The 18,426-nt window shown below is 39.0% G+C and overlaps 2 long non-coding RNA genes across 3 annotated transcripts in view; one reads left to right on the top strand and one right to left on the bottom strand.

The window, feature by feature from the left end:
- The first annotated feature begins 212 nt into the window (after nucleotides 1–212).
- On the top strand, nucleotides 213–7,465 carry LOC129050946 (uncharacterized). Its single transcript, XR_008514879.1, has 2 exons — nucleotides 213–325; nucleotides 7,072–7,465. It is a non-coding gene; the product is annotated as an uncharacterized LOC129050946 (long non-coding RNA).
- LOC129050945 (uncharacterized) overlaps nucleotides 7,388–18,426 on the bottom strand; it is an 89,413-nt gene continuing 78,374 nt past the window's right edge. The window contains exons 3-5 of one of the 2 annotated variants that reach the window (XR_010137851.1): nucleotides 12,854–12,980; nucleotides 8,811–8,882; nucleotides 7,388–7,568 (exon numbers count right to left, since the gene is read on the bottom strand). This is a non-coding gene — a long non-coding RNA (uncharacterized LOC129050945). Of the gene's footprint in view, nucleotides 7,569–8,645; nucleotides 8,883–12,853; nucleotides 12,981–18,426 lie in introns of those variants that run through there. The other variant, XR_008514878.2, reaches the window with a different exon arrangement.

Genomic DNA, 18,426 nt, shown 5'->3' with positions numbered 1-18,426 from the left:
AATATCACTTCTACAATTAGGTGTACAAAGAAATGGCAGTTTCTTCTTGCTTATTGTAGTGGAGGCCAGAGAGGCCTGTGTAGCAAAGAACTGAGGGAGGCCTCTGGCCAACAGGTAGCATGTAACTGAGGCCTTCAATCCAACAGCCTCACAAAGAACTGAATCCTGCCTACAACCACATGAGTGAGCTCATAAACCAATCCTTACCCAATAGAGCCTTCAGATGAGACCACAGCCCTGTCCCACACCCTCAGTGCAACCTCATGAGAGATCTTGAGGCAGAGAATTCAGCTAAGCTACAGCCCGATTCTGACTCAAAGAAACTGTAAGACAATAAATGTTTGTTGTTTTAAGCTGCTATATTTTACAAAAACTTGTTACACAGCAGTGGATAACTAATACAGTCCCATTTTTATCCCAAAAAACCTGTTAAACTATATTATTTTATGTGTATGTGTAGAGAAGGTTGGGAACAAGGATACATAGATAGGTGCCTGGAAGGAAAACTTCCAGCTGCTGATGGGGGTCACTTCTGGGGCACTGAATTAGGAGAGAGAAAAAAATTGCAATTTCTACTTTCATATTGTTTGAATTTATTATAGCAAGCCCTAAATACTTAGTATAAATATCTATTTTCTTAAAATCTTTCTGCATAATTTCTTTTATATTACATCCTCAACTCATTAGCAATAGTAAGGTACTGCTCTGTGTTGTCAGCCAAGCATAGTGGTGGATTTTCACCAATCCATTCACACACTTTTTCTTTTGTAACAAATGGGAAGTTATTTCAGAGACAGAGACCCTCCTCCATCCCACCAATGAAATAGAGCAAAACTAAGTCAGCTTTCTAGGAACTGAACCCATGGTTTTGCCAGATTAAGGAATAAACTTTTGTTTAAAAAAAAAAAAAAGGAGTAGATCATAACTACCATTACCACCAACTCCACTAACTTAAAACCTCAAATGATCAGAACTACTTCTTCCATATTCTGAATAACTTTAATCCTTCCCAGGTCAGGTAATGCATTACCATAGCAAAGAAACCCCAGGGCCATATATTGCTCCTTTCTTTCCATTACCAACCACACATACTCATGAACAAGCCCAAGGAACAATCCATATCATGAATCTGACCACTTTCCTCTACTTTTGTTGCTACTGCCTGAATCCAAGCCACTCTCATTGCTCCTCTAGACCACTGTATAGACCACGGTATAGCTCTCTCACTGGTCCTCCCGCTTCCACACTTGCCAGCCTATAAATCATTCCTCACGCAGAGGCCAGGATGATTTTTTTTTTTAAGATGGAGTCTCACTCTGTTGCCCAGGCTGGAGTGCAGTGGTGTGATCTCCACTCAATGCAAACTCCACCTCCCAGGTTCAAGCAATTCTCCTGCCTCAGCCTCCCGAGTAACTGGGATTACAGGCACGTGCCACCATGCACAGCTAATTTTGTATTTTTAGTAGAGATGGGGTTTTGCCATATTAGCCAGGCTGGTCTCAAACTCCTGACCTCAGGTGATTTACCCACTTTGTCCTCCCAAAGTGCTGGGATTACAGGTGTGAGTCACCATGCCTGGCCAGTAATTATTTCTTTCTATCTCCAACAAATTAACAGCATAAAAGAATATGCATTATAACCCAAATAGGAGATTATCTATAAATAATTCAACAATAAAGTTCTTCTGATTACAAGATGTGATTCTAAGGACATGAATCAAAAATTTTAACCAAATATAATCAATGTTCATGGGTACTGAATGCATCTGTATAATGAGGTATGCCCTAAACATTGCTCAGAACCACAGCAGCCACCTAGAATCATGAAGATAGTGCCACAGAAACTCTAAAATCATGTGAACTCTAAAAATGAAATGACAAGAAGAATGATCATTGCTATTATTTAGGGCTTTATGTCATTTCTCTGTAGTGCCATCCTGTATTGCCCCTACTCCAGGTAGCAATCTCTCTCCTTCCCACACTCAATGACAAGGATTACATGTTTGAATAAAATGTCAACATCACACATTATGCAGGGTAACGGGAATCCATCATCTAAATATCATTACAATCAAGAACTGTCACGTTCAAATTCTCCCTCACTATTCACAGCTGAAAGAAACAACATCTTTAAGACCTTGCCTGAATTTTCAGCTAACACCCACTTGATTTCAAGGTGACAGAGTGTGTTCTTAAGAGCTGTTACCACCCTGGGTAATTACTAGGTTAGTGCAAAAGTAATTGAAATTTTTGCCATTGAAAGTAATGGCAAAATATAAAGCTAGAGAAAGGCTACAAGAGAGAACAGAGGAAGTTTAACATCTGTGCCCCCTCATGTAGCATACCTGAGTCAGGGCCACCAGCCACCAAGAACAAAGAAAGCTGCTACAGTCTCTGCCAATTGGGAAGAAAATGGAAATAAGGTGGGAGTAAGGAAACCTTTCTCAACAATTAAAAATACAGAGTTTTAAAAATAACTAAAAGAGGCCGGGAGTGGTGGCTCACGCCTGTAATCTCAACACTTTGGGAGCCCAAGGCGGGCGGATCACCTGAGGTCAGGAGTTCGAGACCAAACCTGGCGAACATGGTGAAACCCTGCCTCTACTAAAAATACAAAAATTAGCCCAGCATGATGGTGGGTGCCTGTAGTCCCCACCACCTGGGGAGGAGGCGGAGGCAGGAGAATTGCTTGAAGCTGGGAGGCAGAGGTTGCAGTGAGCCAAGATTGTGCCATTATACTCCAGCCTGGGCGACAGAGAGAGACTCCGTCTCAAAAAAATAAAATAAAATAAAAATAAATTTTAAAAATAACTAAAAGAGTATAATTGGATTGTTTGTAACACAAAAGATAAGTGCTTGAGGGGATGGCTACCCCATTCTCCATGATGTGCTTATTTCACATTGCATGCCTGCATCAAAACACCTCATGTACCCCATAAATACATACACCTACTATGTACCCTCAAAAATTAAAAATTTTAAAAAACAAAATACACAAAGTTTGCTTTATCTTTCTGAAAGCCACAGATATTTCTGGCCAAGAACAGAGAGCTTTGACTACCGTCAAGGTCACAACTGCAAATACTGAGTTGGTAGGCAATATTAAAAAGTACAAAAAGCAAAGGGATAAAAGTAAACAAAAAGATTGCTGAAATGCAAAACATAAGGCACTGGGCACAGAATTTCACATTTGGCATTGGCACGTGCATGAGGAATGGAGACACTGGTTAGTAAAGTGCTGGCACTATGTTGCTGTCATTGCAGAAGGTCTTGGCTAGTGGAATTCAGAACTCCTCCTTTCAGTTTAGTTCAACTCAGAAAACACATTCTCAACCAGTGGCCTCTGAATGCTAGCCCCCAGGATACAAGAAAAAGACATCTAAACTTTTTATGCTTTTTCCTTTTTTAATTTTTTTGAGACAGGGTCTCACTCTGCCACCCAGGCTGTAATGCAGTGGCGCAATTATGGCTCACTGCACCATCGGCCTCCCAGGCTAAAGCGATCATCTCACCTCAGCCTCCTGGGTAGCTGAGACCAAGGCACATACCACCAGACAACCACACCAGCTACTTTTTTAATTTTTTGTAGAGACAGGGTCTCACTGTGTTGCCCAGGCTGGTCTCGAACTCCTGGGCTGAAGTGATCCTCTCACCATGTTGGCCTATACTTATTTTTTATCTCATTCTTTTTATTTTTAAGTTCCAGGGTACATGTGCAGGATGTGCAGGTTTGTTACATAGGTAAATGTGTGCTATGGTGGTTTGCTGCACCTGTCAATCCATGACCTAGGTATTAAGCTCAGCACGCATTAGTTATTTTTCCTAATGCTCTCACTCCCCTCACCCTTTGCCAACAGGCCCCAGTGTGTGTTGTTTCCCTCCCTGTGTCTATGTGTTCTCATTTTTCCGCTTCCACTTATAAGTGAGAACATGCAGTGTTTGGTTTTCTGTTCCTGCATTAGTTTGCTGAGAATAATGGCTTCCAGCTTCATTCATGTCCCTGCAAAGGACATGATCTCATTCCTTTTTATGGCTGCATAGTATTCCATGGTGTATATGTACCACATTTTCTTTATCCAGTCTATCATTGATGGGCATTTGGGTTGATTCTATGTCTTTGCTATTTTCTCACCCTTTTTAAATGTCTATCTTGTGTGTGTTATAAAATGTATAAACTACATTAAAACAATATGTAGATTACTAAATACACGAACAAGCATAGGGAAAGTAAACATCAGAAACCTTTTCTTTATGACGAGTAGTATGTGATCAAGAAAGTGCAGAGATTTTGATTCAGTAGCTCTAGAGTGAGGCCCTAGAATGTGTATTTTTAATAACTCCCCAGGTAACACTGGTAGACATGTTTTATATATATTCATTCATTTTCATCTTTACAACAATTCTACTATTAGGTGATGTAATATACTCAGGCAGGCATTATATTAATAACTGTCCCCATTGTACAGATGAGAAAACTGAGGCATAGAAAGTTTAGGTGATTCCCCAAGTTTTCACAGCTAGTAAGCTGGGGAGGCAGAACTCAAATCCAGGCAGTCTGGACATATTCTCAATGACATATTCTCAAGAAGTTAGGAAACTGTGATTGACCCAAAATAAAGTTAAACAGGAAAGATGGGAGAATTTAAGATCTCAGGTACAAGAGATGGCTGGGCATCCAGGAGGGTGCTTCGTCAGTCTGGGTGACCCTTAAGGAAGGGTCATTCCACTCATGAGGGCCAACGTAGACTCAAAAAAGAAAATCCCTCATGTACATGAGTTATATTTGTTTAGCTTTGGGAGATGAGACTATTCTCAAAAGACAAAGATAGGAAATAAGACACAAAGATTGCTTCAATAAAACATCACCCAACCGGAGCAGCTCGTTGTCATTTTTTTTTAATGGAAGCCTTTTACCGTATGGAACTAATTATCGCCATCTGCCATTCCATACTTCTATTTCCTGTCTAGCAGCTCATTCTTCAAAAACTCAGTAGCTTCCTCTCTTTACATTTGTAAATGCCGTTGACTATGGATAAAATCCATGTTTACTTTCTATTCAGAACCCCATAGGAAAGCTTGTTTTAATCACCCACAGATGTTTCATTCAGTTCTGCTTAGCTTGGCACAGAACTTCAGAAGGAAATAAAAGAAAAATCTTTATTTTATATTTCAATTGTAGATTGTTACAGACTAAATAAAATGCCAAATTGTTATTGGAAACAACACAGCCACTGTAATAACGATAGTCGACATCTTATTTTTACAATTATAATTTTTTCTGGCATTTGTTTAACTCAAGATGGTTTCCATATTTTACAAAGGGCTTTTCCCCCTTCTCTGAATGAAACTCCATTGAAGCCATAGAACTTTGTAATTTATTTTCAATACATTCTTGTACATTTGAGAAAAATGGAAACTATTGCATGATTTATAGTGATTAGGCTTTTAAATACTTTTCACCCTTCTGGTGTCATGTTTTGATAAGTGTTGTCCTTTTGGATTCCTTTAAGCCAACTCCAAAGAGCATTTCATACACATCTAGTATTTTATGAGTCTGCTCTTCCTTATTTCCCTTTTATTTTTGATTTCTTAACTAAAAAACATTAATGACATATAAACATTCACTGCAAATTACATTTACACTTTGCAATTATTAAATATAAGGGGAAAAGGCAGATCTTCCGGTTGAGCATTTCTATGAATTTTTGGTAGACTCTCTATCTCTAAAGCCTGCGACACGATTGCTAAATATCTCATTTCCTTACAATTCCACCCTTCCATTCAACCCGAAGCTAGCTCACCAGATTCACTGACACCCAGAAATTTCTAACGAGGTTCTTTTGAATTTCTTTTTATTCCACTAATGCCAAGAATCATACTACAAAAAAAAAAAAAAAGAATCAAACTACACTTTACCAGACCTAAGTCCAAAATTTCCCAAATGTTTGCTTCTTCCTAAGTCTAGTCATTCACATTGCTCCTTCAAAAAGCATTTTACTTAAATTATATTTACATGGCAGAACTCATTTTCAACTTTCTTCTCATCCAATGTGTTAAAATATCATGGGTATTAATTCTGTTTTGTTTTGTATTCAATATATGCGGTTCACATTGAAGAATAAGAAAATCTCCTCAAATAAAGATAGCCCCAGAATAAACCTACTGGTTTGAAGAGAGATCTAGTTATGGCTCCTGATATAGCCTGGATGTGTGTCTCCATTCAAATTTCATACTGAAATGCAATCCCCAATGTTGGAGGTTGGGCCTTGTGGAAGGTGTATTATGCCATTCTGGCACTTCTACAAAGAAATACCTGAGACTGGGTGATTTATAAATAAAAAATATTTAATTGGCTGACAGTCCCACAGACTGTACAGGAAGCATGGCAGCATCTGCTTCGGGGGGTGGGAGTGGGAAGGCAGGGCGCTCAGGAAACTTACAATTATGGTGGAAGGCAAAGGGGAAGCAAGCACTTCTTACGTGGCAAGAGCGGGAGCCGGGGAGCGGGTGGTGCCACACACTTTTAAACAACCAGATCTCACCAGAAGTCACTCACTATCATGAGAACAGCACCAAGGTGGAAATCCACCACCATGATCCAATCACCTCCCACCAGGCCCCACCTCCCACACTGGGAACTACAATTTCATACGATATTTGGGCGGACACACAAATCCAAACCATATTAGGAGGTGTTTCGAACATGGGGGTGGGTTTCTCATGAATGGTTTAGCACCATCCGCCTTGGTACAGTCCTCCTGATAGTGAGTGCATTCTCGAGAGATCTGGTTGTTTAAAAGTGTGTAGCTTTTACATGGCTGTAAGTTTCCTGGGGGCCCCTCCAGAAGCCCAGCAGATGCCAGCACCATGCTTGCTGTACAGCCTGCAGAACTGTGAGCCAATTAAACCTCTTTTCTTTATAAATTACCCAGCCTCAGGTATTTCTTTGTAGCTATACAAGAACAGACTAATACAGTTCCTGTTCAATACAAGTGTTAAAATTCTGGTTTGAATGTGCTTATTTTGCTCTACATAATTTTTTCTTATTGCTCTTCTCCATGTGTCTATTCAGAAAACCTCGAGGTCAAAGAACTTGTGTAATACTGGAGAAAAGAGTGCATACATGAAAGAGAAGGACTGAGATTGTGTCTAAGAGAAGCTACTGAATCAGATGTTTTAAGTCCATGTATGGAAGGAAAGAGTTTTCTTCGCGCGGCCGTATTTTCCTCTGTCGGTGACAGCTCCTCCGAGAACAGCTCTGAACTCTGTGTTGATAGTGAGAAAGAATATTTACTTTCCCAAATTATTTGACCCTACCAGCTGTATACATTGGTGGTCCAACATCAAAGACAATTAACAAATCCACTAAAGACACAAGGACAGTTTTTGAAGTCAAAGTTGTGCATATATTTTGTGTAACTAAGATCCTCTACCTTTAATTAATTAAAGCTATTGGTGGCTATGAATGGGTTTTTTAAACATTATTTTACAAGTCTTTCATTTCAGAGAGGGAAATAAAGCTTTTTCATCCTTTGATATCCAGACGCTGTAACCAAGACAGCTGGGTTCCTATGGGTCAAAGACAACAAATTATAATTTACCACACCATAAGAATAAACAAAACTTTAATTTATAATGTAGCTAAAGAGTTCTTCCTGTTGTAGAATTTTGCCACGATTTACATGGTGATGACATCAAAGTCTTGTCCTCCAGACACACGTGTCCCCTTTACTGAAAGGGGAGAACCAGAGGACCTAATGCTCACCATTCCTCTATGCTTATGTAATATCGGGTGACCCTTTTACAAGCAGCAAATACAGGCACTTAGTTGCTGAGAAATTATAGAGGGAATAAAAACAGAGTGGTCAACTTTCTAAAGAGATTATAACTAAAATGAAAAGCAGAGGGGAAAATAAAAGTATTATACATATATAGGAATAGAGGCATTACATTTTATGCTATAATTGAAAGTTGGTGTAATTTAGTTCCTTTTAAAAATCCAAATATGGATGTGTAAACATCTCAAACACTGGCATGCATCATTCTTTGTAGGTGGATCAGTCTAGGAAAGGTCAAGAAAGCTCCACCCCCTTTTACAAAAAAAATCACGTGGTTATTAGTTCTTAATCTGTGAAATAGCCTGTGTAATACTGTATTTCCTCAAATCAAAGATTCCATCCATTTTAAGACATACTACTATTTTATTTAGCAAGAAAAAGAAAAAGCTATGCCAATTAAGCTATGACATATGATCAATTTAAAACACATTCCAATTTCAGAGATATTAAAATGTGAAAAAATGTGCATCTTAGATTTGAAGAAATACAGTGAAATCTTGTCTATACATATATTCACATAGGAACAAAACTCGACAATAGTTCTGGAATACAGTAGGATACTTCTTAACAGTATCAAATGTATAATGAATTCTTTAAAGAAGAAGAAAGAGACATCTCACAAGAAACATGGAAAATTAACTTATCTATACACATTCAGAAATACTTTATATTTTCCAATACATTTTTCCATTATGTTCTTACATATTTATTTAAGTGTATTGCTTTTCTACTGATTACATAAGTAAAAAGTGCTTATAATTTAAAAAGTGAAACTTTAGAAAATACACAAAAATAGGATCCCGATAAAGATGTAGCCTGATTTTGATCTGTAATGATGCAGGCACTATTTTTTTTAAATAGTCTCTCCTCCTTTTCTCTTGCTTTGTTTCTTAATTCCAGATAGCCTCTTCCCACACACACAGCTGCTGCTGTAGTTGCTGCTAGAGCCCCCATCAGTCTCTACGATGCTTACCCAGCTTCTAGAGCCTTTGCCCAATTTGCAGTGGGAGACATTCGGCCTCAATCCTTCCATTCCATTTGATTCCTTTAGAGGAGGGAGGAAGGAAGAGGGATAGGGGTGGGTTCGAATTTTAAGATATTAGGACTCTGGATTCAGAAATAGCTTCAGGGAAGTTCAAGGTTAACACTTAATACTGTTTCAACTATTTCAACTACTTTACAGATACTAAGGAGAAAAGAGTGGTTATGTTTCTCCTCCAAGTTTTTTTTTAGTGCTTTCTAGTTGATCCCAAGATTTCATTTTGATTAGCGTGGTAATACTAGTGCACACATATTAACTAAAAAACTCAGAGTTCCATTGCTACTTAGGATGATGAATGCCATAAAAAGAATATTGCTCCTACTCTAACAACCACAAAAGAGTCAGATGATCTACAAAACTGTAACTATTCTTGAGCCCATCAGAGGGCTGAAGTCATAACACAGCCAATTAACCTGAATTCCAAAGAGGGACAAGCTTTCCAAAGTTAGATTGCACACAAAGCTTTTTGCAGAGCAGGGGAGACAGAAGTGGTCACCATTCAACTAGGCAAGAAAAAAATCAGCCAAAATTTGAATGAATTCTTAAAGGGCAAGTGTGGGCTGGCATGTCAATTTGGAAGAGCTAGAAGCCCCAGACACAGGGGAAGTTTCACTCACAATCTCAGTTTCAACCTCAGTTTCATGAGCCTCCCCCTGGGTATGCATACGGAAGACAAAGACAGGGACCAGAGCAGGAAACCTGAGAGAGCCGTCCTTCAGGGACACATCTGCTGCTGATGGAGACAGGCACTGATGAAGACCCTTTCAAGCAGACACACCTGTCTGTGGAGTTGGGCAGGAAATCTTGGGCTCAGGACTCTGCAATGATGCCAGACACAGGTCAGCTACTGCTAGGAGAGAGACAAAAAATTCTCTCTCACCTAAGACCAACCACAGATACAAGGCAGAATCCAGCTGACATAGAGAGGAGATGAAGGAATGCTGAGAAAACCCCAGTTTTGAGGCCCAGGCATATAGGGCCTGCCTAAGACTGAGGCTGGAGCATTACAAGAGAGAGTCCCCTCTGCCCCCACCCAAGCCCAAAACCAATTAACAAGCAACAGTAGTTTAACACTGGGAAGGCAAGAACGTGAAAAGAGACCCTCTGTGTTTCAGGCAAGCAAGGTAGAATGGGAACACTGAGAAAAGTCATCCAGTACTCCAGATCCCACTCTAAACTCAAAGGAATGGCAGCCATCACCAAGGGATTTGAAGCCTATTCAACTCAGTCTCTTCATTTCTTCTCCATACAATGTCCAGCATTCAATAGAAGAGTACAAGACACACAAAAAAGCAAGATAAAGCATGCTATTGTCAAATGATCGACCAACAGGAGCAAACACAGAGATGACTTCAATGCTGAAACTATTGAACAGACTTTAAAATAACCATGATTACTATTTTAAATGATCTAGTGAAAAGGTTAGACAACATGCATGAACAGGTAGGAAATTTAAGCAGACAGATAGAAACTATAAAAAGAGTCCAATGGAAATGTTAGAAATTAAAACATTTTTAGAGATGAATAATTCATTTGATAGGCTTATTAGCAGACAGGACACAGTGAATGTAAAGACAGATTAATAGAAAGTTCCAAACTAAAACACATAGAGAAAAAAGAATAAAAAGAAATAATTTTTTTTTTTAAAGTAGAGTTATGGGGCAAATCAAATGGCCTAAAGTATGTGTAACTGAAGTTCAAGAATAGAGATAATGGACAAGAATTTTCCAAAGTTAATGAAAAACAACAAACCACAGATCCAAGAATCCCAGAGAATCATAGCAAGATTTTTTAAAGGAAAATAAAAATTAAAAACACTGATATATTGCATAGTCAAACTGCTGAAAAAATATTTAAGACAGGCAGAGAGAAAAAGAGACATTGCATTTAGAGGAAGAAAGTCAGAATCTAAAGTAGCATCACTTATTTCATTTAAAACCATAAAATTGTAACCCTCATATTGTGCAACTTAAATTTTATGTTTAATGTTTCCTCATATATTTTGTCTCCCTTATTTGACTGTAGACATTAAGGAAAGAGACCTAGTCTTAATACTGTATTAATATTACATTTATCCTCTTCTACGTTGCTTGACAAAGCATGGGTATTCAATAAGCACTTCTGACTTCGGAGCAGATCCACTTTTTACATGATTTTTTTTTTGCATAGGATCAGTAAACTTTTTCTTACAGGCCATACAAAGTCTTAAGATATAAAAGTACTTCTAGATTAACTTTATGAAACTTTTAAAGCTTACATTCTCTACCTTTTATTTTTCAGAAATAAAAGATAAACATTTGTGAAACTGGCTCTACATTTAGCAAAATGAGATTATGGAGCCTCCCCACTCTGATACTTCCTTTCTCCAGCATTCACATATTGAATTTTAGATAATATTGTTACCCACACAACAGGTGGGTTTTATCACTTGGTGGGTGACAGTCCAAAGACCACAACCAAGGAGGATTTAACAAAGGGATTTTATTACCTACAAGTAAGGAGGACAGCTGGGGCAGTTTCCCAAAGCAGTACCTCCCAAACAATGGTGAAAACAGCTTTCATTAGGCTAGTTAGCTGAGCCATTGTATGCGGAGGCAGAGTAAAGGCAGAGACTGTGAAGTAGCTGATCATGCTTCTCCATATGTCACATGTGTAGGAAATGGCAGATAAGCTCCTTCCTGGGTGGGGTTTTTAGTATGATAATGAGGAAAGTTCACAAGGTTCATCTCCAACTCAGGCATCTCTGGACTCAACCAGTTTTTGTTCATCTAGAGCTGAGCTTCACTCTGGAACTTTTTGAAACAACTCAAGATGCAACAGTTACAAGTGGGTGCTTTTTCAGGGTGCATACCCAGAAACCTGGGGATCTTGGGTTACAATATCATATTCATCCACGTATTATTTTGTTATCTACAATTCTCTATGTGTAATTTGTCTTTTCCTCCACAAACAGATTGTCAATCCTTCAAAATAAGGTCTGTAATGTCTGTATTTTATATCTCATGCACAACAGATGCATAATAAAATATTTGGTTACTAATGTTAAAATAATAACAATATCTAGGAATGTCCAGCTCTGACCTGCTACGTTTAGGTCCCAGGCCCAAGAAGAGGGAGCCTACAGTAAAAGATGTGGAGTCCATTGCTGAACTCGACCTTGACCTTCATCCACACTCTCAGCTGCTTGTTCCCCACTGGGCTCAGCTTCACCTTTCAGGCCTCACACACCTGTAGGTGGGGCCAGGTCTGAGGTTCCCTGACATATTTATCTCCCTGGTTCCACAACTATCATTCTATCCCCTTCTCATAAGCTGCATACCTAGTTCTAATTCCAGCCCCGGGAGTCAGGCTCTGGACAAGAAGTAATCTTGAAAGGTATGAAAACAAACAAATCTCTATATAAAGCCACAGTAAAAAGGTGATATGATCGGGTATGTAAACCATTCTTCTACTAGGATTATACTTAAGAGAAATGCAGCACATTTTCACACAACAAATATCTATGAAATCAAAGAACATAATCCCCAAATTATTAGTTTAGTAGAATGTTTAAATAAATGGAATGCTTAGCCTGCCAACTTCTCATACAAGTAGAATAATTATTCCACTAAAACATCACACTCTAAAGCCTAGGATTTGCCGGTGTGCTCTTGCAAATACGTTTGCGCCTAAGTATCAGAGCTTCAAAGATGAGAAACACTGAAGTGTCCAATCAATTTCTTTGACCCACCCAAGGTGTTACAATCTATTCTTGGTAGTTACATTCTACTGAACATAACGGAAACACTGAATTAGGGAACACTGAACCATGGATCCCAGGAGAAATACAGAGTTGGGTTCCTGCAAACATCAGTCACAACGTTTCTATCAATCAAGACATAACCTTGCTTTATGGGTTTGTTTAAATAAACCTTATTTAATATATTATTGATTCATTAACATTGAACTCAGAACTAAAGCACCTTAACTCTTACCTGAACGAAGCTTATCTAACACACGTATTTTGTCTGTAAGGCACTTTGCAGCCTTCTGCTTAGGAATACTGGACACCATTTCAACACCAAGCTTCGGAGGAGGGAGGCATTTTAAACAGCAAAATCACTAGGAAATAGCACAAAAATGTGGAAAATATGGCACTAAGCAGACTGCAAATTTAAAAACACTTATTTACAAGAGCTGAAACAAGAAGACAGAGCATTACGTTATTCAACATCATCTGGGAACATCCATGTTGGAGAACTCAAATCCTTCATCACTCTACGCTTATCCACAAACGACTGCAAAGGCACCCAGGGTACAGATTTGGGGGTTCTCAGGGATGCAGATTCTAGTGGGATGGCAGGAAAAACAACACTCTAATAGAGCTTTCTAAAAATGAAATGGGCCGTCACAGGAGAGGACTTTCCAATCTTTGGCACGGTTGTATGTAATTCAGATCTGTCATTCCCAAACCAGGTACACATCAGAAAATCTGGGTAGGAGGCTTGTTAAAAATACTCCAGTGTTTCTGACTTAGTAGATCTAGATGGGGCTCAGAATCTGTATTTTTATCAACAAATTTTTCATCACTCTATGCATGTCCGCAAATGACTGCAAAGGCACCATGAGTACTGATTTGGGGGATCTCAGGGATGCAGATTCTAGTTGGATGGGGAGAAAAACAACATTCTAATAGAACTTCCTAAAAATGCAGTGGGCCAACCTGGGAGAGGACTTCCCAATCTTTGGCATGGCTGCAAAAAGGAAATTTTTGCAAATAGGCAATTTCACAAATACAGAATTTGTCATAATAAGCATAGACTTTATCTCCATCTCAAATGTCCTCCTCGATAGCCCAATTGGATACATACCTTGCACATCCTCTAACCTTTCTCAATTTTTCAACCATTGATCTTGTTACTTACTCATCAACACCCACCCACCCCCCTTGGCTCCAATGCACATTTTCATCCTTCCTAATCATAGAAGTGCTACGCTCAAATTTGTACATTTCATTGTATGTAAACTTCATCTCAATATTTATGTGACAAAATAAGTATAGTAAAATGTTAATAAGAGAATCTAGGTGGTGGGTATATGGGTGTTCACCATAAAATTTTTTCAATTTTTTGTGTGTTTGAAAACATTGCTAACAAAATGGGAACAGAGAATAGGAATCACACGTTCCAAAAACATTCTAAAAATATATTTAATGAAATGAAATTGAATCTTTCCCCAATCTTCCACCAAACGCCTCACTTCCCTTCATATTGTCTTCATCAGGTGGTCATATGGACAAGTGATTTCCAAATGCTGGTTCATGGACCAGCTGCCTCAGAATAACCCAGATGTTGATAAAAATACAGGTTCTGAGCCACATCCAGACCTACTAAGTCAGAAACACTGGAGTATTTTTAACAAGCCCTCTCACCCAGATTTTCTGATGTGTACCTGGTTTGGGAGTGACAGATCTGAATTACATACAACCACACCAAAGATTGGAAAGTCCTCTCCTGGGACAGCCCATTAAATTTTTAGAAAGCTCTATTCGAATATTGTTTTTCCTCCCATCCAACTGGAATCCACATCCTTGAGGTCTTCCACTCAAATATTCTTTTTATTTTTGAGACCATAGACTGAATCCCTCTTCCTCTTTATAATAATTATAGTTCTCATTATTAATATGTTTTTGTAGAGATGGGGTCTCACTACATTGCCCAGGCTGGTCTCAAACTCCTGGACTCAAAAAATCCTCTGGCCTCAGCCTCCCAAACTGCTGGGATTACAGGCATGAGCCCCCCCACCCAGCCCACAGCTCTCATGATCAGTGCTGATTACATCGTATGATGGTACACTCTGTGCTACGCTCTGTGCATCCTCTCACGGTAGCCTTGTAGATGTCATGCCCTACCCCATCTTCCTATCCTTCCCAATACCAAGCAGTCAGGGCACCTTCACCTTCTGTGAAATCATGACATGACCTTCTCGTGTCTTCACCAACCTTTTCTGAAAACAGTCAAAAAGTAAACCTCAGACATTCTACTCCGCGTGAATGAATTTATCCAATCCTCTTTTTTTCTTTTTTTTCTTTTTCTTTTTCTTTTGAGACAAGAGTCTCACTCCGTCACCCAGGCTGGAGTGCAGTGCGGCGATGATCTCAGCTCACTGCAACCTCCGCCTCCTGGGTTCAAGTGATTCTCCCACCTCAGCCTTCCAAGTAGCTGGGACTACAGGCATGCGCCACCACGCCTGGCTAATTTTTGTATCTTTAGTAGAGCTGGGTTTCACTGTGTTGGCCAGGCTGGTCTCGAACTCGTGACCTCAGGTGATCCGCCCGCCTCAGCCTCCCAAAGTGATGGAATTACAGGTGTGGGCCACCACACCCAGCCTTGAAAAAAAAAAACAGCATCAGCATCTCACTCTGTTGCCCAGGCTGGAGTGCAGTGGTGCAATCTCAACTCACTGCAGCCTTGACCTCCCAGGCTCAAGCGATCCTCTCACCTCAGGCTGCCAAGCAGCTGGAACTACAGGCACGTGCCAACATGCCTGGCTAATTTTTGTATTTTTTTGTAGAGACAAGGCTTCGCCACATTACCCAGGCTGGTCTTGAACTCCTGGCCTCAAGTGATCCTCCCATCTCGGCCTTCCAAAGTGCTGGTATTACAGGTGTGAGCCACCACCCCCAGCTTGATCTTCTTCTGAAAGTAGATCTTGACAGAAGTAGATACTAAACAACATAGAAAAGAGAGCCTGGAACCAGGTAGAAAATATCCATAGCCTGCTTCACAGTTCTGCACAACACTGGCCCCATTTAAAGGGATATAATATGTTTCTCTATTCAGCTGAATAAAAGATTCAAGTGATCTAGAAACCAGTTTCTACTATTTACAATTTAGACATGTTTGACTGAAATTTAAAATTAATCCTTTCAGCTGCCATATCCCATAAGCTAAAAAAAATTTGTATAATATCTCAGTGTAAAATAATGTCACCTTGAGGTCTGTTTAATTTTGCTTTTTTGAATAATATGTTCAAACATTCCTGCTAAATGCAGAACTTTAAACAAGCTGGACTGAAAGATTTTTTTAATAAGATTTGGGGGATGAAATCACCAAGTTACCTGGTGTTTTTCAATAACATTGAGATTTCTCAATTTTATAATTTTTAAATGAAGTATCATTGTACTCTGCTATGAATCAGATGGACACTAACTGTTTGGTAGCCTTTAGTCTAACCTTTACAAATTTTGGTATTGTGGGATATGACACTTTTTTATGAATGTGATGTCTGTGTTAATGTATTCATAATGTGTCTTGTTAATACAGCTGTAATGTTTCTGGGATTATAGGTGTGAGGCACCACGCCTGGCCCCACTGGTAATTTTTAAATTGGTGTTTTCTAAATTTCCCGCGTATTTAGCCACTGTTAGGTTGACCATAAAATTGCCATTTTTCTTGGCCAAAATGATTCAATCTAATGCGTACTTAATTTGGATTTTAAAAGATAAAGTAGAAGCGCTGTCAGTTAGCAATTTTATTTCTTCTGCCTCCCATGGGAATAATTTTCAAATGTTTTCCTCTCTACTGTGAACTAAAGTATAATTTTCTACTTGTATGTTCTTTTTCATAACTTTGAAAACTTTAGACCAGATGAGATGGCTCATGCCTGTAATCCCAACACTTCGGTAGGCTGAGGTAGGAGAATTGCTTGCGCCCAGACGTTCAAGACCAGCCTGGGCAACATGGTGAGACTCTTTCTCTTAAAAAAAATTAGTAGCTGGACATAGTGTCATGCACCTATAGTCCTAGCCACTTAGGAGGCTGAAGCAAGAAGATCACTTGAGCCCAGGAGGTTGACGCTGCAGTGAGCTGGGTTTGTGCCGCTGCCCTCCAGCCTGAGCAACAGAGCAAGACCCTGCCACTAAATAAATAAATAAATAAACTTCTATCTATTTCCAAGACTATCTTTTCACCTTTTTGACTCAGCCATTCCGGAATAGCCAGCACTCATCCCAACTTTGGAAAACTACATGTTTACATGTAAAGTCAAGGATGACATTGAAAGGCAGAACAGAAATAAAGATATTTTGTATTCTTCTAAATATTCTTTAAATTCTACTTCAAGTGACTTTTATAATTTTTATATAGAAAGTACTTAAAATTATCTCATGATATGGCAGAGAGCCCTAAGGAATCCAGAAAAATTCAGCACCTGTAAAGATCAGAACTTGATGGTACAGAAAGAATTTTAAAGAGTAAGTAAAACCTTTCCAAAAAGATGTTTACTTTTTGAATAGCATCCAAATATCACAAAGAAGATATGGACAGAAGTTGCAGAAAAAAGTTCTATTTCTTTGTCGATATAAAAAATAAGAAATACTACTTAATATACAAATGATAAATGCTTATGATGATGGCCATCCTAAATGCCCTGACTTGACCATTACTATGCATTTAAAAAAATATCACAGGTGGCTGGGTGCAGTGGCTCACACCTGTAATCCCAGCACTTTGGGAGGTCCAGGTGGGCGGATCACCTGAGGTCGGGAGTTCAAGACCAGCCTGACCAACATGGAGAAACACCATCTCTACTAAAAATACAAAATTAGCTGGGCGTGGTGGTACGTGCCTGTAATTCCAGCTACTCAGGAGGCTGAGGCAGGAGAATCGCTTGAACCTGGGAGGTGGAGGTTGCAGTGAGCTAAGATCTCACCATTGCACTACAGCCTGGGCAACAAACTCTGTCTCAAAAAAAAAAAAATCACAGGTACCTCATAAATATGTACAAATATGATGAATCAATAAAACAAAATTTTTAAAGAAATACCTTATCTAGAATAATTTATTATGAAATATTTTTTAACCAAGGCTCATGACTTACATTTTCCAATTTGGATTAAATGTGTATTTTGAGTCTCCTGTCAGCTAATTCCTTCCCAGAATTCACCAATATAAAATATTTTTCCCCTCTGCGTTCCCTGCTACTGCCATTCACTCAGCCCTCAGGCTGCCTTATTTCATTAATTAGTTTTGATATGTACATACCTGTCACCTATGTAAACACTCCTTAAGAAAAGAGGTATGTCTGGACTATCTTTGTTTCTCCCTCAGGGTCTTGTACACTGGAAACATTCTTGTACACCAGATCTCTCTTTTTTGTTTAAATCAACTGTTTTTTCCCCTTGACTGATTTAATTACCCAAATCTGCATCTTCCCTCATCCATCTCTACTGCTATTTCTAGAAAGGCAATGGCCCAACAATATACAGTGGTCTAGGCACAGACACACAATAGTTTTATTTCAAATCTATAACTCAGGTGCTAAACAGATTCATGCACTCAAAGCAGCTGTGCCGCGTGTACTGTTCCCAGAATGTAAATAAGTACCACGTTAAAAATTAATTAGGCATTCGCTCAAATACCTAATGGTCAATCCAGACATTTCAGGCTTCAATTTTAATAATACAAAAATATTTAATAATGTTAATCTTTCAGAACCGTGTCAATGGGATCATGGATGAGCTGACTCACTTCACTGAAGAAATTTACTCTCTGTAGAAAAATGTAAG

Source organism: Pongo abelii, chromosome 18 (assembly GCF_028885655.2).
Source record: "Pongo abelii isolate AG06213 chromosome 18, NHGRI_mPonAbe1-v2.0_pri, whole genome shotgun sequence".
In the NCBI taxonomy this organism is placed as follows: Eukaryota; Metazoa; Chordata; class Mammalia; order Primates; family Hominidae; genus Pongo; species Pongo abelii.
Note: the sequence above shows the minus strand (reverse complement) of the source record. Positions and strands in the feature narration are given on the sequence as shown.